A 24,259-nucleotide genomic window follows, 5' to 3' on the forward strand; every position below is an offset into this window, starting at 1 on the left:
GAAGCCCGCAAACTCATCTGTGGAGTGCCTCAAGGTTCATCACTCAGCCCCACCCTCTTTAACACATACATGATCCCCCTGCCCAATGTCACACATGCACATGACATTAACATCCTCTGCTACACTGATGACATGCAACTCATACTCTCCCTCTCACACTAGATACCTGCCACAAGAAACAAGTTCACTGCTTGCATGACCAAAATCACTAATTGGATGAAAGCCAACTGTCTCAAGCTCAACACAAACAAGACAGAAGTAGTGATCTTCAGCAAGAATACCTCACCGTAGGACTTCAACTGGTGGCAGGTCAAACTCGGACTTACAACCATACCCAGCACAAGTTAGGAACCCTGGAATCATCATAGACAGCAAATTGGACAGGACCACACTATTCAACATCATCACTGTATCCTGCTTCTACACCCTGAAGAAACTGATGACATTTTTTCATATGGCTAACAAGCAATACTAGAAAAACCATCACTCATGGCCTCGTCACTAACGCCGTTTGCCGGATCACTATTAACTCACTGGAACACTACGAAACATCCAGAGCTCAGCATCCAGTCTCATCCTCAACCTCGCACACAAAACACACTTCACACCTCAGGGAACTCCATTGGCTCCTGATACACAAAACACTAATTTCAAACTCATAGCACACATGTTCAAGGCAATAAACAACTTGGACCTAACATCCCTGAACAGTTACATCTCCTTCCCAGACACCTCCGCTCTTCATTACTCCTACTTGCACACATGCAGGCATACACAAACCAGGTCAGGAGGATGGGTGTTCTCTTACATCACCCCTAAAGCATGGAACAACCTCTCAGTCCACATCTGAGCTTCTTAGAGCCCAGGCTTTTAATTTTGTCTTTGGGCTCAGGGGGTGAGCCCAGTGAGGAGGGCCAGAGTAGCCTAAGCGCTATGGGGGAAGGATTACCTAAGAGCATTAGCTCAGTTTTTTCACTGTTCAATTTGAGATGTGACATGGTCATCCAGCTGGAGACCTTTTCCAGGCAGGTTGTAAGATTGTCGGGGTTGGACTCCAGCTGGTTGAGGGACACCACTAGCTGGGTGTCGTCCGCGTAAGTGATTATTTTTACTCCAAACGGGCGGACCACCTCAGCTAGTGGTTCCATGTACACATTGAACAGCGTCAGGCTCAGGGACGAGCCCTGGGGGACACCGCAGACGAGTGGTTTGCTCAGGGATGTAGTGTTGCCCTCGAACACTTGGCAGGAGCGGTCGGAAAAGAAAGATTCTAGCCAGGACCTGGCCATACCCGAGACCCCGATGTTCGCCAGCCGTAAGAGCAGCGTGCTGTGATTGACAGTGTCGAAGGCGGCACTGAGGTCCAGGAGGATTATGGCTGCTGAGCCCCCCTGGTCCAAGATCATCCGTGCCTCCTCCGTCACTGCCAAAAGCGCCGTTTTGGTCCCGTGTTTGGGCCTAAAGCCAGTCTGTGAGTTATCGAGTAGATGCCTGGATTCGAAATACTCCATTAATACAGTGTTGACATGTTTTTCAAGCAGTTTGCTCACCCAGGGGAGCAAGGAGATTGGCCGATAGTTTTTTGGGTCTGCCTGGTTGAGTTTTTTTTTTTTAATAATGCCCTGACCATGGCCCGTTTCCAAGGAAGCGGAACTGAGCCTGAGGTGAGGGAGGAATTGAGAAGATTCAGTATAATTGGGAGAATGTTGTCAATCACCAGTTCTAGGGTACGTGGCGGGGCTGGGTCGTTGGTAGAGCCAGATTTTACCTGTGAAACCATAGAGTTGAGTATGGCGGAAGTGATCAGGGGAAAGGATTGCAGGCAGGGGGTGGGGTAAATCTCAGGAGTGAGGGTAGGAGTGATGGTGGTCGCTATCTGGAGATGAGCAGGATTCATTGGAAAAGTGGAGTATATAAGTTGAATTTTTCCAGAGAAGTAATTAGCTAGATCGTTACAGCAAATTTGTGCGTTGAGGGGATCAGGGGACGGTTCTTGTCGTTTCAGGAGAGTCTTTGCAATCCGATAAATTTGACATAACAACATAAGAGAGCAGAATTCAGCAGTCAGAAATATGCATGTGATACTGATGAGTTAGAAAAAAAACTTTACAAAAAGCACCTTGTACAGTGAGTGGACAATATTATTGTTATGTGTGGTGTTTTGACCTGGGTAAACCATGTCTAAGATACAGGATATTGGTGCCTGTCAGCTTACGCTCTTTGTCAATATTTCACCTCACACTGTCTCTTAGCTGATAATTTTCAATATGTTACTGAACAAGTGACAGGTTATCTCAAAAGGTGCCAATTTAAAAATAATCTTATCAAACCCTTTCCCCACCCACAACTACCCACCAGGCCATGTTACTTGTTTAATGAGGTTAGAGAAGAGCTGGGCTGAGCTAGAGAAAATTGAGAACTACCAAATCAGTGGGATGCTGTCCTAGTTCACAAAATGGAAGCAGGGTAAGTCTCTTTGCACTACAATGTCTCTGTTTTTCCCAGAAATGTCATTTACTACTAATAATGAAAGTGCAAATTGTTCTGGAAGGAAACTCTAGAAGGTCAACAGGATGCCTCATTATGTAAACTAGAAAGAACAACGGTCTCTGGGATCCATGAAAAGTATTAGGTGCACATGGAGGTAGTGAGGGCAGCAGGGAAACATAAGGGAAACTGAGCAACTTACCAAGCGCTTCATCTCTCAGTCTTGTATGTGCAGAGTGCCACTCTACCTGGGGTCTGAGCAATGACCTGACTAGGGCTCGCCGGACTGGTCCTTGCCTGCCTTTGAGAGCCTGAGACGGGCTAGAGTGCAGTGGCGGCTGGCATCTACTGACAGAGGTGAGGGGGCAAATGTGGTGTGTGCGCGCAAGAAAGTAAAATAAAAAAATAAAAACACCGGATTCTGGTGGACGACGGCCTCCTCTCTCCGACCTCAAACTCCCTCGACCAATCCTGGCCTGCTCATGTGCTGTTAACCAGCATGTGAGTAGTGCCCTGATTGGTGGGAGCGGCCTTTCTTGATGCTCCCGAGGGCACTGGATGCCTGCACTTGCTCTCAACCCAGCTGTCTTAAGACAGCTGGGTTGAGAGATTTAAAGTGGGCATGCCTGGCTGGCCGTCTCAAAGAGGCCGGCCAAAAAGACATTCTCACTTTGAAAACATGGAAAGGTAGTCCTCTGCCCTCCACTCCTACCTGCTGTCAGTCAGCAGGTCCCGCCCCATCCTGAAGCTAGATTCAGGACTGGACGATGAAAAGTAAAATGGTAATGAATTTACCATTTTATTTTTCATCTCTGGGGCTTTGGGGTACACGAAACTCCTCCGCTTCAATGGAGAAGTCATCCCTGTTTGAGTGGTAAACCCCTGCTCAAATTTTGGATTCCGGCAGCCTAGCAGTAGGCTGTAAGAGCTGGGTCCTTTTAAAGTTTCTGATCAGTTTTCCAGCCTTGATTGCTTTTCCACATTATAAAATAAATAAAATAAAATGGTGCATGGCTACAGCTTTTAGTACTAATTCCCATTCCTGAAATATTTGTATTCTTTTACTCATTCGACAACCTCTCTGCCTGGCACCTTCTCTGATTATCCCCCTTTTTCAGGTATAGGCACACAGTATCCCACTGCCCCTCTTGCTAAGCTGGTTAGTCCCGATTACAATTCAAATTTGTGTGTCAATCTCCCACATACCCTCACCCATCACACTGCCAGGCACTGGATCCCATAACACGATAACTGCACCTCGATGGTCATCATTCTTGACACGATATTATAACATTTCCCTTATAGGCTCAAAACAGAAGCAAACCCCCTCCCAACCACACATCCTTCACAGTGAAGCTTGCTATCTGTGTGGTTAAGCACTTCAGTATCCCATATAGGAGTAGTAAGCACCAAAGAAATGCTGCAAAACAATACAGTACATTACATTACCATGAGTCCAAATGCCTATATCAGAACAAATGTAACTGTTCTATATTCTTTTTTGTGGGAAGATTCCGATGGCATGGGCTGGTCACTTATCATTGGTGGTAAACATAAAACGAATGCACTCACTTCTCCCAATCCCTCGGAAGAGTGGGTTCAAAACCCATATATAATAGCAATTATGTCATACCCATGAATGATTTCCAGAATTCACTGACAATGCACCATTCCTATGAGTTGTGAATGTTAAGCCTACATATGTTTCATTCATGCCATGTCAGGATTCTGATGACATTTAGAAACCACTTGGCCGCTAAACCCCTATTTTATGCACATCCAGCACACCCAGTACCTCCAGCAGGGACAGCGTTCAGTCACAAGGCTGTAAAGCCTCTGATAATGCTACTAAGCATTACTGTTATTTTTCCCAGGCTATGCTACCACAGTAATACTGAGTACCACCAGTACCTCATTACATCCAATGAAGGTAAGGGCAACTTTGCAATCCATTATACATTGACGGAATCCCCTACGTTGGTCGATCAGGCTTTCTCAAACTCACTTCCCCGTGAGAAAAAACATAACTCCCTCAGCAACTTGTTGTGAGATTATAGTCTCCTTTGTTCCCATGGTAGATGTAGGAAATTGGGGTTCTGATTGAGGTGGGTGAAACCCTACCCAAGCAGCAACTGAAATTCTTGTCAGGTTAAAACACAAGCAAATGCCAAATTAACCTGTGGTTAACCCTTTGGTACATTGGCACAAAAGCAGTCAGGCTTAACTTAGAGGCAATGGGTAAAGTCTGTATGCAGCACTCCAAACAGTAAGAAAGTGAAAAGACAACACAAGAAAAAAAACACCAATTTAGAAAAATAAAATGTAATAAATTATTTGAGGACAAAACAACAAAAATCCAATCAGTAGAACCAAATATATGCAATTTCATTCATTGCAGTTGATGGTAATTAGCATTTTCTAAATGCGAAGTCGCATTTAGGAAAGGCTTTAATGCATCCCAAATAGGGAATCTCAATTTGCGATTCCCTAAAAGCATTTGCAATTTAGGTAATCGCAAAATTAGCTTTTACCTATATTGCGAATGGGTTTTGGGTTGATGCATCCCAATTGCCTAAATACCTGTCGCCAAGGGGCCGATTCTGCAAATCGGCCCATTTGCAATCGGTATTTAGGTTGATGCATGTGCCCCATAAAGAGTATAAACAATAAGATGTCAGGTTATGAGGCCACCATTGCAAATTGAATGCCAAAATGTTAAGAACAGTGTCATACACAGAGGTCCATTGGTGCACGAATAAATCAAGAAGATACTTTTTAACATCTTCGTTATTCAGCAAATCTTAAGCAATGACAGCAATACCCAATATAACCCCCAACTTCCCCAACCTCCCAAAACAATGAGAACAATAAACAAAATTAGTGCATGTGAGAGACAGCTATAAATAAAGCTGGTGTGTGACAAGCAGAAGTGAGTGTATTAGGAGGTGCCCTGGAGGCTTAGAAGAATTCCAGGCCTGAGTCGCCACAGACAGCGTGGATGCCTATAGCTGAAATAGATGGAGTGCTCTCTTGTGCATGGTACAGGAGAAGAGAGGGAGACCCAAAGTCAGAAATTTCACTAAGGGGCGCCATATGTAGTCAAAGTTTTTTCAGGACTCTGTAAGAATATCAGTTATCCATTCCATGGTGAGGCCCTGCTAGAGGCAAGCATGCCACTGTGAGAGTGAAGGTGCCTCAGGCTTCTTTAAGGTAGCTGCCAGAGCCATCTTAGCCTCACCTAAGGCTAATCACAGGATAGAGTGGTCTGCCACAGTTTGATATTTAAGGGACGGGTCACACAACCACAAAAGAACAAACTCTGCAGTGTGAGGCAGGGGTTAGCTTAAAATCTCCCTCCACAATGCTAAAATCCCCATGCAATAAGGGCGTATTGCGGGGTAATCCCACCAAACATGTCTACTGTCTCCCAAGAGCCCACATACCCTCCAACATCTATCCGATGTCCCTGGAAATATTTTATGAAGTTTTGTGGGAAATAAGTACCAATCGTAAAGGAACATATGGTGTGCATCCCTTAAACCCATTGATCAATTGAGTCTGGGAATATCAATCCAGAGTTTATTATATTGTTCTGGGGCAACAGGTGTACCTAAAATCTGGTCCCAGAGAAGTATTTGTCTAGGGATGCGAGCAGAGGAGGCCAGGATCAAATAAAGGAAAGGAATACAGCCCCTGTAAGCCCCCGGGAGGTGCACACATTTCTAAATGGGTAGTAGCTCCCTAGTGGCAGCTTGTCGCAACTCTGGCTGCATCATCCAGTGCTTCAGCTGGTTGTACTGGTAAAGCTCTGTGGCTGGCAGGTTAAAGACCCAACGACAGTTTTCAAACATAAGGATCGCCCACCCTTGGAAAGGGTCGGATATGGTTAGGCAACAACCCTTTCTACAAACCTCGAATGGTCCTGGGTTTAAAGCCTCATTGTAGTGTATGGGGGTGTAAGGTGAGGGAAAGGTTTTCAGGTGGTGTAGCCGGGTCATCTCATCCCAGACTTTGAGTCGTCCTAGTCAGTGTACTTAAGTAGGCATTGGGTGGGCGATCAGACTTAGGCTTCCACAGGAGATCCCAAATTGTTCTTTACCCCACCGCACTGTCCATATGTAACCAGTGTTTATCGTATTCCGTCAAGGACCATTCCATTGTTACTCACAGTTGTGCTGCTTTGTAGCAAAGAGGGAGATTCGGAAGAGCAAGACCTCCCTACTCCTTAAGAGAGTCAAAAGATTATGTAATAGGCTCGCTCTATGCTTTTGCCAGACGAAGTCAGTGAACATGGAAAGAAGAGTCAAAAAGACGTTTTGATCAACATAAATAGGTAGACCTTGGAAGCTACAAGAGTTTTGGTAGTACTGTCATTTTTATAGAATTGATGAGACCCAGCCAAGATAGATATAACGGGCCCCAGTTCTTAAGGTCTTGTTTTAATTGTTGCAGAAGAGGGAGATAATTTTCTTTATAGAGATCGGTCACCTTGGGAGTGATCAGTGTCAGGCCTGCCGTGCTCGCTCTGTCCTTCACTAAGGATACGTCAGGGAGTATAAAACTCCTCCGATCCCGTTGTAGAACATTTCACGCTTTAGCGTCTTGGGAATGTCTGCCTCTGCATCTGGGTCACTCGCCTGTGCCCGGTTCGTCTGCGTTGCTTTGGTGTCCCTTCGGTGTTCTCTCTCTGTGCTCCTGCTTGTGTTCTGGACAGTTTTGCCAGTAGATTCCTGGATCTTCGTTTCAGACACTGGATTCTTTCCCTGCAACCCAAAAGAGAAGATCAACTTTTACTCTACATTTGTGGTAACAGCGCACCGTGCGCTTCCAGTTTATTTTTTAGTTACAAAAGTCAGATATACTTATCTGAGCTCAGATCGTCTTTGGAGATCTCCTTTTTCTTTGTTTACTAGAGCCCAAGGTTGTTCGTGCAAATTACAAGGAACCCATTATTGCTTCTTCCTGAATTTAAGGCATTGGGTGGGCGATCAGACTTAGGCTTCCACAGGAGATCCCAAATTGTTCTTCACCCCACCGCCCTGTCCATATGTAACCAGTGATTAGAGTATTCCGTCAAGGACCATTCCATTGTTACTCACAGTTGTGCTGCTTTGTAGCAAAGAGGGAGATTCGGAAGAGCAAGACCTCCCTCCTCTTTAGGGAGAGTCAAAAGATTATGTAATAGGCTCGCTCTATGCTTTTGCCAGACAAAGTCAGTGAACATGGAAAGAAGAGTCAAAAAGAAGTTTTGATCAACATAAATACGAAGACCTTGGAAGCGATACAAGAGTTTTGGTAGTACTGTCATTTTTATAGAATTGATGAGACCCAGCCAAGATAGATATAACGGGCCCCAGTTCTTAAGGTCTTGTTTTAATTGTTGCAGAAGAGGGAGATCATTTTCTTTATAGAGATCGGTCACCTTGGGAGTGATCAGTGTCAGGCCTGCCGTGCTCGCACTGTCCTTCAGTAAGGATACGTCAGGGGAGTATAAAACTCCTCCGATCCCGTTGTAGAACATTTCACGCTTTAGTGTCTTAGGAATGTCTGCCTCTGCATCTGGGTCACTCGCCTGTGCACGTCCGGTTCGTCTGCGTTGCTTTGGTGTCCCTTCGGCGTTCTCTCTCTGTGCTCCTGCTTGTGTTCTGGACAGTTTTGCCAGTAGATTCCTGGATCCTCATTTCAGACACTGGATTCTTTCCCTGCAACATAAAAGAGAAGATCAACTATTACTCTACATTTGTGGTAACAGTGTACCGTGCGCTTCCAGTTTATTTTTTAGTTACAAACGTCAGATATACTTATCTGAGCTCAGATCGTCTTTGGAGATCTCCTTTTTCTTTGTTTACTAGAGCCCAAGGTTGTTCCTGCAAATTACAAGGAACCCATTATTGCTTCTTCCTGAATTTAAGGACGCATATTGTATTGAAGAGAATTTCAATAAAAGCTGCTTGAACTTAATTTCTCCTATTACTGTGGGCCTGTCCTTTTTGTAACATAGGTGTGTGCAACCACAAACCCCACTAAGGATGTCTATCACTAGTAGTGGAAGAGGGGAGTTGTTCAGGTAGTTTAGATCTATATACATGCATTTCTTTCTCCTTCCATTTTTTCCATGATTACATCCATACAATTGCATACTCAATTTCATACACCGGGTTCGAAAAATCATGTATATTGATCAATACTGATAATACATTCATCCTATTGGAGTATTTATTCTGGCATTTTTAGCTTTTTTACATTTATTTAAATGTTTTTATAGAGTTTTAATGCCAGTACTATTATCTGTATATATGAACATTTCGCTGTATATATCTTTTTGTACAGTATTTATATACATACGTCCCGTATCTGCATTTAAGCAGTAATGAAATTGTTGGGTCTATCGCATCTTCTTTTTACATCTAATATTGTAAATTAGTATGTGGAGTATGAGATGTTCAAGATCTTGATAGTATGTTTTCACTATCTATTATGGTAACAGCTGCTCTCACTTTCGAGCTTGCACTAGCACATTAAATGTGGGTTCTAGCACAAGCAACACGTCATGTGATCAAGGCCCAGGTGGGGCTGAAACGCGTCATGGCGGTGATGCAGTGTGATCAATAAAGAAATACCTGGCACAAAGAACTTTTGGGTCCGCATTCATCTTTTCGTGTGAAAGGGAAGTTATGGGTGAAAACTGCAACAAAAAAAAATAATATATATATATATATATATATATGTATATATATATATATGTATATATATATATATATATATATATATATATTCTGCTCAAAACCTCCACGTTGCACGTTTGAAGGAATAACCCACACTCACGGGATTCTCAGTTTCCAAAGGTTGCTTTAATCTTCAACAGACATATATATATATATAGACATCAGTAGCACAAAATGCCCAAAACGAAGCGCACTCGCACCAGGATACAATAACTCTGCAGCGCACCAACAGACAGCGTGTAAGTTTCTTTTAATTTCATTGCCCTACGCATTTCAGATTCTCCCATCCTTGTTCACGGGCAGCAGCATTTGGATCCACACAATCTCAAGGGACTCTCATTAAATACCCACAATTCAAGTTCATTATCAACAGGTGAGTCCAAGGTAGAATACCAAGCATTGTGGGATACGTAGTCTTGTTTATGATAAAACTTCCCAAGTGCTGCTAAATACATCATATTATGTTAATAAACCATGATAAGTTCGGAAAACACACGGTGCTGTGATGCGCTAAATAACGCAATCCAGTGCTCTGCCAGGCTCCACAGTAATGAGGCCCCAGATCCCCTTTCCAGATATCAGCGGTGGTGCGTTTCCACGGCAGGGATGCCGTGCATACACCAGTTCCACAAATTGCCCAAAACGAATGACTATATATCATATATATGTACCCTTATTACCATTACTGTAACACAGTGCTTATCTCTATTTACGTACTCATACATTCTGTTATCTTGTTACATGCTGGAAACACATCTGACTACCTGGCATTACTCTTGAGTGGGACACATCATGGGACACTTTTTCCTTTCTCCTTGTTTTTCTCCTCTTCCCTGATTCCCCATTGGTGCTTTGACTTGGTTGGGTACGGTGAGTGAGTAGGGGAAGCTGGGAGCTCTCATCTTGCATGTCGTTCCCGCATAAACATAGGTGAGAGTTTGACAATCTGTATGCCCAGATATGCGATTTCTTTTTTGGCCCTTTGAAGAGGGTGGAGGACGCCAACACCTCCATGTCTCTCATGGGGATAGTAAGGTTAAGTCAAAGTGATTTATGAAGGTTGACCTTAAAGCCACCGACAGGCTTAAATGCTTGGAGCTCTGCTTGCAGGGTCAATAATGACTCTTGGGGAGAGGTAAGCGTCATTAAGACGTCATCCGCAAACAAAGATATTTTATGGATGTTCAACCCCAAGGGCAAACCATGTATGAGGGCAGCGGAGGCCCTTATTCTAGCAGCTTGGGGCTCAATGCTGAGAGTAAATAACAAGGGGTAGCTGAGACACCCCTGCCTTGGGCTCCCTTCTAGTGAAAAGTCATCAGAAGCGGTTCCAATCAGAAGCACCCTGGATCGGGGGTGGGTATAATTGGACCTTACCATTGCTATGAATTTGGCCGCAAATCTGAAGTGACACAAGGTATGTGTAAACCCTGACTGCCCACAGGATTGGATGGTGACACAACACTGTTACTAGCGCTAAAGCAGAAAGAATGCAGTCGCAGACTGGGATGGTTTGGTTCAGGTTTTATACTCTCAAAGAGCGATAATACAGGGTCATGTAGAACTATGAGTTACACCACTCATGTTTACTATGGTAGTGTTCTAAACCGTCCTCCGCACGAGTGTCGTCCTGACACTCCCCAATGGAGGGCACTGTGCTAAGCAGTGGCCGACAATGCCACTCGACTCTCGAACAACTAGCCAGCTGTTCTTAAACCGTCCCCCGCAGTGATGCTGGTCCCAGCACCTTCCAACCTGGGGTACAGTAAGTCCTGGTTAAGTATGCACCAAAGACAGCCGTTATACCGGCCTTCGTAATAGTCCTACACCAAAGAGTCAGTTACTGCCTTGCCAGAGCTTGTTCTGCGTGTTGACGCATACGAGCATCAGCTCGTCTCAGTTTAGCCCTCTCTGGGGCTTGTTGGTCCGTAATTGCGCAGGGGTAGTGAGCAGCTGTTCGCTCTCACCGGCTTGGTGGGTCTGAAGCGTTTCAGAGCGCTACTGACAGGGTCTGTTCCTAACCGGAGCAAAGGGGGCGTGTAATACGCGGAGTCAGGTTCGTCCTCTCCAGGGCGTGGGATACCAAGGCTGCAAGACTATAGACACCTAAGGCAAGAAACGGGTTCGCTATCGAATTCAATACTGAGAACAGGGAACGCGAGCCCCTTACCTTCCCGGCGTCTTCCTTCGGTATCGTCAATATCCGATGCGTTCTCCCGGCGCCGCCACTGTTTTATTCATCACGGCTGTTCGCGCATGCACGGCGCACAGACTCACGGGACTTGTAGTTCTCTCGGCGGCCGTCCTTGTAGTTCACTGCGTTCGGCAATGCGCCGCGATCTGTCTCCTGTCGCTTGTCCGGTTCGATAGCGAAGCAGAACATGACAGTATGGAAGTGGAAGTCCCAATGCATGTGGTTGGATGCTTTCTCAGAGTCTAATGCCAATAGTACAGTCAGTATGTGTTTCTTAGTTGCTTTTTCTATCAAGTGGATCACCCTTCTTAAACTATCATGGGTCTGCCTTCCTTTAATGAATCCAGATTGATCCAGGTGGATCAAATCCGGCATTATATCTTCCAGCAGATTAGCAAGTGCAGTTTGCATCAAGGTTGAGCAATGCAATCAGTTGGAAAGACACATACTGGCTGGGATTTCCTCCTGGTTTTGGGATGACAGATATCAAGGCTTCTCCCATTGAGGCGGTTGCTGCTTGTGTTTAGGCTATAGAGTTAAACCACGTAGTCACATGCAAAAATTAAAAATGAAACAACCATTAAAACTTGGTAGTCTAGACTCTCCAATATAGGAAAAACGAATCTCAAACCACATACGTTCTGGGCTCTTTGGTCCATGTCCACAGCCACACTCTGCAGGTTTCTTTTAAGTTGTTCAAGTTGTTGGCTTAGTGCTGGTGGAGCCATCTCACTCATGTGTGCCTAGTGGGGACCAGTTGCTTGGTTTGTATAAAGAGCAGGCCTAGGCGCCTGCTACAAGGAGGTTGTATGTATCAGAACTTCGCCTGAGTCCAGGAACGCCACTCCCAGGGAACCCCCCGTGTCTACTGTAAGGGTGCACAGGGACCTCACGAAGGTGTATAATTTGCTGGTTCGCTGTCCTTTACGTGGTCTCTGTCAGTGTCTGTTGCTTTTGATCCGCCTCCGTTCTGCATGGTTGTCATCCATTAAGCTCTCAGTGCCCTGGGATGTCATTGTGGGCAGACCCAGCAGGGCTGCTGAGCCTTTCAGGTCAGTGAAAGGGTGCTGTTTGTTCTGCTATTCAAAGGCAATGTCAATGGGGTAAGTCCAGCGATTTTTAACAAGCTCTTTGTGTAGGTGGTCTCTCACAGGTTTGTGTTGGAGCTGTCTCACCAGGGTGCCTGGCCAATATCCTAAACAAGAGGGCATGAGGTGCCCTGGACTGCAACCGGGTCATGCTTTCGGGCTGGCTGGAGAATCAGCTCTTTAGTCCTGAAGGAGTGCAGCTTGGCAAGAATGACTCTCTCCAGTTTAACTTCCGCACAGTCTTCCCCCAGGAGTTTGGAGAACAGACCCACCAAAGAAGCCTCCAGATCAAGTTCCTCCGTTCCTTCCTTCAGACCGCAGATATGGATGTTATCCCGCCTAGAGCTATTTTCCAGGACTTCACACTAGAGGAGGGTTTTTTGCAATTACGTACCAATTTGTTCCATCTTGTTCATCAGTGGGAACAGTGTCTGGTCCATCTCTTGGACTTTCGATTCAAGATCAAGTGTAGTGAGGAAAGCGTTGCAATTCTCCAGAGTGGAGGTTAAATCTGTCTTTAGTTCCTTTATGAATTCCTTCTTGAAGTCACGAAGAGAGGACAGTAGGTCATCTTTTGTCAAGGTCATGGACTAGCCAGAGCGTGGAGTTTCACTAAAATCTTTATATGCAGCTGGGGAGTAGAAGCTTGACACCCTTTTGGATTGTGTCCTCTCTGGTGGCATATACGCTGCCAGAAGTGTTAGGCTGAAGGCCCCTGAGCAGGGGCCCGTCAACTGGTAGACCAGAAAAATACAGCTTGGAGGCCCCATCAGGAAGAGAGGAGATGTAGGGCAACGCCCACGATGACGGTCGAGGTAATTTAGATGATGGAGGCTGTTAGACCTGACACCATTGGCGTGGGTCTCCCTTCCATTTTTGCTGTTGCCTCATGTATTTTTGCTGGTGTTAGATGCTTTGGGCACTGTGCCACTGCTGTCCAGCGCCACAGTGCAAGTGCTCCCTATTGTAAATTAATGTATTAATCAGTGGTACCATGTTTGGCTATTTGGTTTACTTGTCAGACCCTAGTACAGTGCACTGAGTGTGCCCAGCGCGTGTAAATCCAAAGGCTGCTGGTGGGCTTGCAACACTGGTTGTGCCACCCACAGAAGCAGCCTTGTAAAATTGTTCTAAGGTATGCCATTGCGGAGCTTACGTGCAGTCTGGTACTGTCATGCTGACTGGGCAAGTGCACCCACTTGCCAGTCCCTAAACCTTCCCTTTTCTTCATATCAGTCACCCCTATGGTAGGCCCAAGGGCAGGGTGCATTGTAAGTAAAAGGTAGGGGAAGCCCTGATGTGTGTGGCATGTCTTAATAGTGAATTGCAGCCATTTTCGTTTTTCCATCACCTTTTTATGTGATGCAGTAAACACCTGGAGTGTGACGTTTCTATGTTCACTGTGCCCCAGGGCTCAAGCTGTACCTCACTGACTTGTCAGTTCAGATTGAACTGTTCTATTGAGCAGGGCCAATATAGCTTTTATTAGAAATAGGGCAGGTCTTTGTCTAGAGTGGTATTGTGGGTGAAATACAATGATCTCTAATGCAGACTGTGCTACTGCTAGTGGCCATAGACAATGGAAGTAGGGGTGCTGGGGGTGCTGCAGCACTTTAAAAAATAACCATGCCTGTGTACGGCAGGTGAATGAGCAGTAAAGATACCTTTAGGTTTCATTTTTATCTTGTCACATTTGATACACTTTTAAAGAAAAAAGTCAAATGTCAGGCTATGTCTTCTGACAAATTGCTGCTTATTCGTAAACTGGTGTTTACTTTTATTTCTCTGACTTCAAAGTGAGAGGATTTTGTAAAAGTGACCTAGGATTACAATCTTGCTGGGGTACAGGAAGTTTTCTTTTTTATACAGAGCAACAGTTAAATACAAGTAAATTACCTACAAACATATTTCAAAATATATCAGCAATTAGTAAAGCAGAAAGGAACAACAATTTTTTTTCAGTTTTGAAAACACAGATTTTAATTGGGTCAAAACAAATCAAGACACTTTACTTGGTGATGCGCAAATGATAACAATTTGATGAAACACGAGTTCCACACTTAGGGGCCTATTAGGAAGGCGGGCGGACTTCCGCCCGCCAGTGGTGCGGCGGTCCCGCACTGGTGATTAGGTTGCCACCGTCACCATGGCAGTGGCATCCTTTATTCCCAGCATTGTGGTGGGCGGTGCTGGGAATGCACCGCGTGGTGCCTGCCACCTCATCCATGACAATGTAGGGGGGTACCATAGGTACCTCTCATGTGCACCCCCAACCCCCAATACCCTGGGGGCCCGCAACAGGCCCCCAAAAGCAGACTTTGCATGGCTTTCCATGTCAGGGTCTCTCCGCCATGGAAAGCCATGCACCGCTGCCCATGCTAATATGGGTGGCTGTGCCTAGCAGACACCGCCATCCTATCTAGCCCCTTTTCCGCCCCGTCGACTGGTGGACCAGCAGAAAACCGGCGGACGGTCTTTCCGTCCGGCGGGCTCCCGTCCGCCATACTAATATGGCGGTGAGAAATGGGTGGCAGGCGGGGTATGACGTAGGGCGGATCACCGCCGCCATGCGGGCGGTGGCGATCCACCATACATCCTAATAGACCCCATAGTTTGTGCACTATAAAGTTTTACACGTAAAACTGCATGTCTATGCAAATATAGTGGCCATATCAACAGACAATGTGCTGCATTTAAATAACAGTGTGCTGCCTCAGCAATGCTCCCAAATGCACCGCCTGTTACATACCATACCCTTACCATTAAACTAAACCTTTTCCGTTCTTAAAGGACGTCTTTGTAGCAGAGAGGACACAATTCAGCCCCTTTAAAACTGAACTCGAAGTTTCATCAGTGAGCACTCACTGTGGGCTGCACTAGGAAAGTAGTCTTTTGAGTTTTCTGCTCATTACCAACACTTCTCTACTGCCCATTACTTTGTGACACTACCCAATTTTAAGGTACTGTAGCCCCTTTCCAGTGGCACTGGTATACTATGTGGCCCACACCAGGATGTTCTTTCAGGTTCACTTGCAAGCCGATCCTTGCTTTGCATGTTGTCAGGATGGCCAGCTGCTGCAAAAGGGCACAGTGTTTCAGTAGAGTAGCTATTTTCTGGATCCATCTTCACTGCATCCAGATCTTGAAATAGGGATTTGCCGACTTGTGAGAGTTGCCGAAGGCCTGAAATGCACCCCACTGGTGAATCATCAATTCCACTACACTCTTACCGTACGCCGGTCTCTCCTCTGGACTCCAGCATCAGTAACCACCATGGACAGAGAACCATGCCGAAAGTCAGGAGATGCTAGCTATCTCTGTGCCCAGCAGGCAACTTCCTCCATTCCCTTCTTCAGAATATGGCTCCAAAGCTTGAAGAACGCATTGTTCAGGTCATTTACCTTCTAGATTCTTAGAAAGTATTTCTAAAAATAAGAATAATTATAAGACCCAGTATTCATAGCTTTTGTACTTTTGTACTAAGAACACAAGGTTTGTAAATAATTCAGAAAATGATGTATTGAAGTGCAGATTTGGCTTTCTGACAAGTCAGTGCCTCCATAGTAAGGCATGCATTTATAGAGAAATTGTACACCTACGCAGAAGGTTTGTTTCCAGGATTTAAACATAGATTAAAGCCAGTCCTTCTCATCATGGCAAGTCTGTATTTTAATTAGATTTTTTTTAAACATGTGCAATAGGCATTACAAGTTTAGAAGTAATAAAAAGTCAAAATACTGCTTTCTAAAATGGTGGTCATACTGCATAAGCTTGCAAAAGAAAAAGTGAAAATACACATCACAGAAATGACTACAGAAACATGAAATTAAAGCAGAGATTGGCCTACCAGACTTGGCAAGGTACTTTTTAGATAGATGGTTATTCACAGTGACAAGAGCCAATGTCTGAAGTGGGCTCAACCACTGTCACAAGCTGTATAGTGTGGTGGGCAGAATCAAAATATGAATTACTGTAGAACAGATCAGTGAATGAAGAGGGCAAGCCTCATGCTATCTGAAAATGTTAATAATAACATTCTACACACATATGTATAACTTCAGGGCCCTCTGTATGTATATATGTATGTATATATTTTTTTTACATAAATTTTTCAAATACCATGTGGCTGTCGAGAAAGTTAAAGCAGTCTGTGGACCAGAAATAATACTCGTAATGCTAAGAATAGGCAAGAAGGCTACAATTTGAGGGCTACATAAAACTATGGGCATGGTTTCTTCCTATCTACCCCACCGGATGTATGTGTAAGCAAACATAGTTTAGAACCTAGTCAATACAAGAAAAGGTAAAGTAATTCATTTATGAGTTGAAATAACGACAGTGCTTTCTCTTAAAGGAAGTGACCCGTTTAGGGCCACCTGGGTCACTCGCGACCACCTCTCAGTCTTCCATACAAACGAAGAGTTGGTCAGACAGTAGAGAATACAAACCGAGTATATTTTATTCAGGTACACTCGAGCGTTGTCCAGTCTGACCAGCCTTCTAGGATTGCTGCAGAGGGACTGACTTCAGCAAACATAGAGATACATTATGTACATTTCTGAACCAAGAAAGTCCCGCCCATAATGGAATTCTACTAGCAGGTGCAGCTAAAACAAAGAAGTACAGTAGGATGAGTTTCGACTCTGAGGACGGGCACACATTATCTCTATGCAAAAACAACATTTGATGGACCAGGCACACATTTTCTCTATGCAAAAACAACACTTGATGGACCAGGCACACATTATCTCTATGCAAAAACAATACTTGATTGTCTCCATGCAAAAACAATACTTGATGGACGGAATGCAGAACAATGTCATACATTCACCCCAGTACAGAGATCTGGGCCTAAATCCATAATTTTTTTTCTCACCATGCCATTCCAGTTTGGACCCAGCCATATGCAAATCAGTCTTGACCCTGCACCCAATGGGAACAGTCCAGCCCAAACTGCCGGGCCAGGTCCTCCCTGGACCGGAAACAAGCATTCAAGGACCGGTTTCGGGGTTTCACCCTCAACAGCCAGGATAGCTTGACTCCAGTGGCATGGAGAGCACAGGACCCATGTCTGCCCATACATGTCCCACTCGGGGTGACAAATGCAAAAACAACAATTGATGGACAGAATGCAGAACAATGTCATACATTCACCCCAGTACAAAGATCTGGGCCTAACTCCATTGATTTTTGCTCACCATGCCATTGCAAAGTTTCAGCACTCCATCCATCATCTGCTTATGTTTGCTTTGTTTGCTTTAAGTTGGCAGGGTATGCCCAGACATGGGTCGCTTGCTCACTTTGCCACTGGAGTCAAGCTAGCATGGCTGATGAGGGCTGTTAGCCCGAAACTGGTCCCAGGATGCTTGTTTCCGGTCCAGGGAAGACATGGCTTGGCATTTCAGGCTGGACTGTTCTCATGAGGCACAGGGCCAAGACACATTTGTATATAGTTGTGTCTGAACTGGGGTGGCCAAGTGAGCTAAAGAATGATGATGGATTCAACCCAGATTTGTGACTGGGGGTGAGTGTATGAAATGTTTCAGCGCTCCGTCCATCATCTCCTTGTGTTTGCTTTGTTCGCCCTAAGTTGGCAGGGTATGCCCAGTGGTGGGTCCCTTGCTCACTTTGCCACTGGACTCAAGCTATCCTGGCTGATGAGGGCAGTTAGCCCGAACCCAAGCCCAGGATGCTTGTTTCCGATCCAGAGAAGACATGGCTTGGCAGTACGGGCTGGACTGTTCCCATGAGGCACAGGGTCAAGACTGATTTGCATATAGCTGTGTCTGAACTTGGGTGGCGAACTGAGCTAAAGAATGATGATGGATTCAACCCAGATCTGTGACTGGGGGTGAGTGTCTGAAAAGTTTCAGTGCTCTGTCCATCATCTTCTTGTGTTTGCTTTGTTCACCCTAAGTTGACAGAGTATACCCAGATGTGGGTCCCTTGCTCACTTTGCCACTGGACTCAAGCTAGCCTGGCTGATGAGGGCTCTTAGCCTGAACCCGGTCCCAGGATGCTTGTTTCCGGTCCAGGGTAGACATGGATTGGCAGATTGGGCTAGACTGTTGCCATGAGGCACAGGGTCAAGACTGATTTGCATATGGCTGTGCCTGAACTGGGGTGGTGAAGTGAGCTAAAGAATGATGATGGATTCAACCCAGATCTGTGACTGGAGGTGAGTGTCTTAAAAGTTTCAGCCCTCCGTCCATCATCTCCTTGTGTTTGCTTTGTTCGCCCTAAGTTGGCAGGGTATGCCCAGACGTGGGTCCCTTGCTCACTTTGCCACTGGACTCAAGCTAGCCTGGCTGATGAGGGCTGTTAGGCCGAAACCAGTCCCAGGATGCTTGTTTACGGTCCATGGAAGACATGGCTTCCAAGTTCGGGCTGGATTGTTCCAATGAGGCACAGGGTCAAGACTGATTTGCATATAGCTGTGCCTGAACTTGGGTGGCGAAGTGAGCTAAAGAATGATGATGGATTCAACTCAGGTCTGTGACTGGTGGTGAGTGTCTGAAAAGTTTCAGGGCTCTGTCCATCATCTCCTTGTGTTTGCTTTGTTCGCTCTAAGTTGACAGGTTATGCCCAGACTTGGGCCCTTACTCACTTTGCCACTGGACTCAAGCTAGTCTGGCTGATGAGGGCTGTTAGCCCAAAACGGGTCCCAGGATGCTTGTTTCCGAGCCAGCGAAGAAATGGCTTGGCAGTTCGGGTTGGACTGTTCCCATGAGGCACTGGGTCAAGAGTGATTTACATATAGCTGTTTCTTGAACTAGGGTAGCAAAGTGAGCTAAAGAATGATGATGGATTCAACCCAGATCTATGACTGGGGGTGAGTGTCTGAAAAGCGTCAGCACTCCGTCCATCATCTCCTTGTGTTTGCTTTGTTCGCCTTAAGTTGGCAGGGTATGCCCAGACGTGGGTCCCTTGCTCACTTTGCCACTGGTCTCAAGCTAGCCTGCCTGACGAGGGCTGTTAGCCCGAAAACAGTCCCAGGATGCTTGTTTCCGGTCCATGGAAGACATGGCTTGGCAGTTCGGCTGAACTGTTCCCATGAGGCACATGGTCAAGACTGATTTGCATATAGCTGTGTCTGAACTGGGGTGGCGCAGTGAGCTAAAGAATGATGATGGATTCAACCCAGATCTGTGACTGGGGGTGAGTGTCTGAAACGTCTCAGCGCTCCGTCCATCATCTCCTTGTGTTTGCACACATTATCTCTATGCCAAGGTCGTCTGTGTGTGCCTACCGCTAGACTAGTTGGAGAAAGCCTCTATCTATGGGAAAGGAATGAGTGTATTCATTAGCAGAGCAAGAGCTAACCTTGGAGAAATGGGACTTTCCAGAGGCTGCTTCTCGACAACAGGATTAAAAAAACACGAAAAAGATAGATAAACATATTAATTTCATCAGACCTTTAATGTCATGATGTAAGATAAAAGTTTTGGTGGCAGTCATTGGTAGGTCCTTCTATGCCATCTTCTCCGTGCCAATACTCCATTCAGGTTCTCAGTTAGCTTCAACATTCAAGAACTTTAAGACAATGGCGCTTTGCATAACAAAAAGTAAATATTTGAAACAAACAATAAGCCTTCTTCTTCCACAGATAATTTTGCCAGCATGCCATTTCGACTCTGGAGAAGGGTTTTTCCTTTTCTATCCATATTTTTTAGAAAGAAACAACTCCTGAAGAGTGTTTGTCTATTGCCATTAATGGACACGTTTTAGACAGTGGTCCAGAGTCAGAGACGTTTTAATCGATGGGCAAAGTGGGCTCTGGCCCAGGGTCCCAGCCTTTCAGGGGGCTCCCTTCAGAGCCAGCTCTGTTCTGCAGAGAATTTTGTCCTAATGCATTTGCATAATCCTAAAAAAGATTGTTTTAAATTTTCTGTTAATTTATTTTTATTGTGGGTGATGAGTGAGAATCTTTTACAGACACTTTGCAGAAAAATATGTTTATGTTTCATGCAACATTCGTAAAAAAAGTTTCTTTTAGATCAAACATGCCATCATATATGAGAAATGGGAGGGAGTCACAGAGATTTTTTGCAGTGATATTAGTGAGCTGCTGCTGTTTTACAATATTGGAAAACACGTAATTGAAAGAGCTGAAATTGAATCATGAATTCAAATCTGTAACCAACAGGGTCCCCCAAAAATATGTTTAGTCCAGTGCTCCCAAACTCCTTTAAATGTCCTTGTCCAGAGTATCCAAAATACTAAAAATAAAGATTACCCTTTGTACTTTCACTAATCCCAACGGTTCTAACCTCAAACAAATAGGAACTCCTGACCTATCTATAAGAAGGTTATACATTTATGAATGTGGGAACCATAAACTTGCATATGGAGAATAGAAAGAGTCAGTATATCATGCCTCGTAAAACCTGACCTCAACAGGAACTATTTGACGCCGTGCAGCTTTTAGATGTGGTTACTGTAACTCAGGTCTGATGGCATTTGAGTCTGGAGCAGGGAATTGTTCAACATATGCATTTGGTAAAATCAATGACTGCTATATCCCATATATAAGGACCACAGTAAAAACATCAGATCTGTTTTACGAGTACATGTGTTTACTATTTGGCCTCAACTCTGCACCTCCATTCTTCTCTAAAGAACCTTCGGGTAAGGTAGGAGCAGATTAAGACAGGTAACTGACCTGGGAATGTCATGAAAGTGATATGTGAATCCAGGCAAGGGTCTGTAAAGGTGATCTAGAGCCCTGAATGAGGGGCAGGGAGTGTGGGGTGAGGGAGGGGGTACAAACTAGAGAATGGAACTAAAGAAATTGCAAGAAAGTATTAAATTTAAGAATGGTCATAATGTAACAAAGCGGGTGCGTGGCTTGAGCACTGGAGAGAGAGGACGCTGGCTCCGTGAGCTCCGTGCGGGACACTTGCCGCAAATGCCGTGAAACCTCTCATGCCGCTGTTCCTGTCGATTTAAAGGACTGCAGAACTGGCGGATGATGCATGGACCCTGAGGATGAGACCGGAGCCTGTCTCTGAGCCGTATTTCATCTTTTACGAGCAGCAGTAATTTTTTTCATATCTCCGTGACGCGGGCGGCCGCCATTTTGGGTCGCTTCGCCCGCGTTTTACATTTCTGCACTTTTTTACCGCTCAGCTCCCTCTGAACTGCCTCAAATCTATTTTTATGTGCCTGCATGGATGTTTTATGATATTGGGGCTCATCCTATGTTACTCTTGGCTCATATATGTGATGAGGTCCAGTTTTCAGCTTTATATCTCCTGTGAGGAAACATAGCCGCCATTTTGAGTATGCCTTATCTGAGGTGTCTCTCGTCATTACAACAGTCCTTGCTGATATGACCAGGATAAAGTCGTCATTTCTTTATGGCCATACCTTCTAAGTAATGCCAGCCCATGAAGGTGTCACGTTTTTGGTCTCCTTGTAAGTTGCCACTGCGTCTTATACCTTGACCCTCACAAATCAGCGCTTAAGATTTGTTTTGCTTTAAGTGCCGTGTGTGTACTTCAACCTGTTTGCAATTGCACATTGTTTTGGTTTCCCTGCCTCATATCAAAGACTCACTACTTGTATGTGCCATTGAAAAGTAACGCACGCAGTTGCGATTGTGGTGCTTTGTGCAGTGTACATCACAGCCTTCTTCTTATAAGTCTGCTCTCTTTCTTTTGGTACACTTCCTACTAGACGCAATGGCTAATGACTCTCCTGCCCCAAAATTGTCTCATACTGGAGCCAAACCTAAGAGACCAAAGAATGATCCACCCTCTCCTATTCACTCCTCATCAAATCCTGTCCTAGACTCTATTCTTGAAGAAGTAAGGGGTCTCCAGCTGTTTATGTCTGCCACTAACGAAAAGCTTCAGCAGATTGAAGAACGCTGGGTGGCTATGGAAAGTAAGGTTTTGAATTTGGAGCAACGAGTGAGTGATATACAGGATGCCTCTGCAAAAATCCCTCTGTTGGAGCAGGAAATTCGCAAACTTAAATTACACACTGAAAATCGTAATCGTAGGAACAATCTACGCGTTTCCGGCGTTCCGGAAAATTTGGAGGGGTCTGACATGGTGTCTTTTATGCGAAAATTTCTTCAAGAACTTTTGGATCTCCAACCTTCGTCGCATCCTGTAAACATACAGCGGGCTCACCGTTTAGGCCGTCTGGACTCTAACCCGACAAAGCCTCGTGGTATTATTATGCTTTTCCTTGAGTTCACAGAATTAATGTCAGTCCTGAAGGCTGCTAGGCTTAAACGGCATCTCCAATGGTCTGGTCACAACATATTTGTTTCACAGGATCTTTCCACGGCCACGAATGCCCGACGCAAGGAATTCCTGAAACTCCGCCCCCTGATGAGACAGTTAAACATTCAATATGGCATTCTACATCCTTGTTTCTGCAAAATCACACATAATGGTCGTACCCGCTCATTTGATGACCCACAAAAGCTTCAAACATACTTGCAGAGTATTTCTTCCTCCAACATGGATACGGATCATTAATGTTCACCATCCTTTTGGCCTTCAATGTGGCGTTTTCTATCTTCAAGATGGCTTCTGTTGGCTTTATCTTCTAGTCCTTGTTTCCTTTTCTGAGGTTTTGTTTTTCCTTTCTTTGTACTTTTAGGTGTGCGTCCTATCTTTGGCAGCTCGTGGAGTTGTGTTCCTTCTTTGGTGTATCCTCACCCCGGATGTCTTGGTTCTTTCCTTTTTTTCCGATCAGGCTTTTCCGCCTTGATCTGTTTACTCTTCTTCTCTTTCTTTTTGTTTTTCTTCCTTTCCCCCTAAAAATGTCCTTCTTTCCCTTTTTATGGTTTTTTTGCTTTCTCCTATTTCTCTCCTGTTCGTTTCTTTTTGAGCGATCTCTAAGTCTTTCCATGTTTTTCATGATGTTTTTCTTTCTGATTATAGGCACAATGTGTTATAATGTTGTAGGAATGTTGGGTGCTTTCTTTTTGTGTAAGTTGATGGATTGTTGTTTCCCTTTTTGTAGTTACCTCCCTGAAGTGTGTTTCTTCCATGTGTCGCCCATCCTTCCCTCCTATCATCATGTGTAACTTTGTCTCGTGGAACGTGCGAGGTCTCGGTCACCCTGTCAAACATCAAAAGGTATTATCACACTTATCTAATCTTAATGCGCAGGTTGTTTTCCTCCAAGAAACACACTGTTCTGATGTTGAATCCCTTAAGTTGAAATGACAATGGGTGGGTCAAGTTGTATTTTCCCCTGCTATTAGTAAAAAAGGGGGGGTTGCTATTTTGTTTCATAAAGCATTAAATGTTCAAATTATTTCTTCTCAATGTGACGAAGAAGGACGATGGGCTCTGGCTAAGGTTATTATCCAAAATAAAACTCTGGTTTTCCTAAACATTTACGGCCCAGTACGACCAGATTCCAAATTTTGGCAGGATATTAAAGTCCTAATTTCGTCCATTGATTGTCCTGATTTTGTAATTGCTTGTGACTTCAACCAATGGTTAGACCCTTTTTCAGATAGATTATCCTCTAGTAAGTTTCAGCCCGATAAATCCCATAAGAGTTTTCAATCTGCCATTGCCTCTCGTCCTTTGTTTGACTCTTGGAAATTGTGCAACCCTGATTTGTTAGAATATACATTTTTCTCTAATGTTCATCATACCCGCTCCAGGATTGATTACATAATGGTTAGTAAATCTCTGCTTCCCTCTATTCAAAAATCTGTGATTGGTTCTATATTTATTTCTGACCACGCTCCTGTTTTTACATCCCTAGACCTCTCACTTATGTCTTCCACT

The sequence above is a fragment of the Lissotriton helveticus genome, chromosome 8 (genome assembly GCF_964261635.1).
Source record: "Lissotriton helveticus chromosome 8, aLisHel1.1, whole genome shotgun sequence".
In the NCBI taxonomy this organism is placed as follows: domain Eukaryota; kingdom Metazoa; phylum Chordata; class Amphibia; order Caudata; family Salamandridae; genus Lissotriton; species Lissotriton helveticus.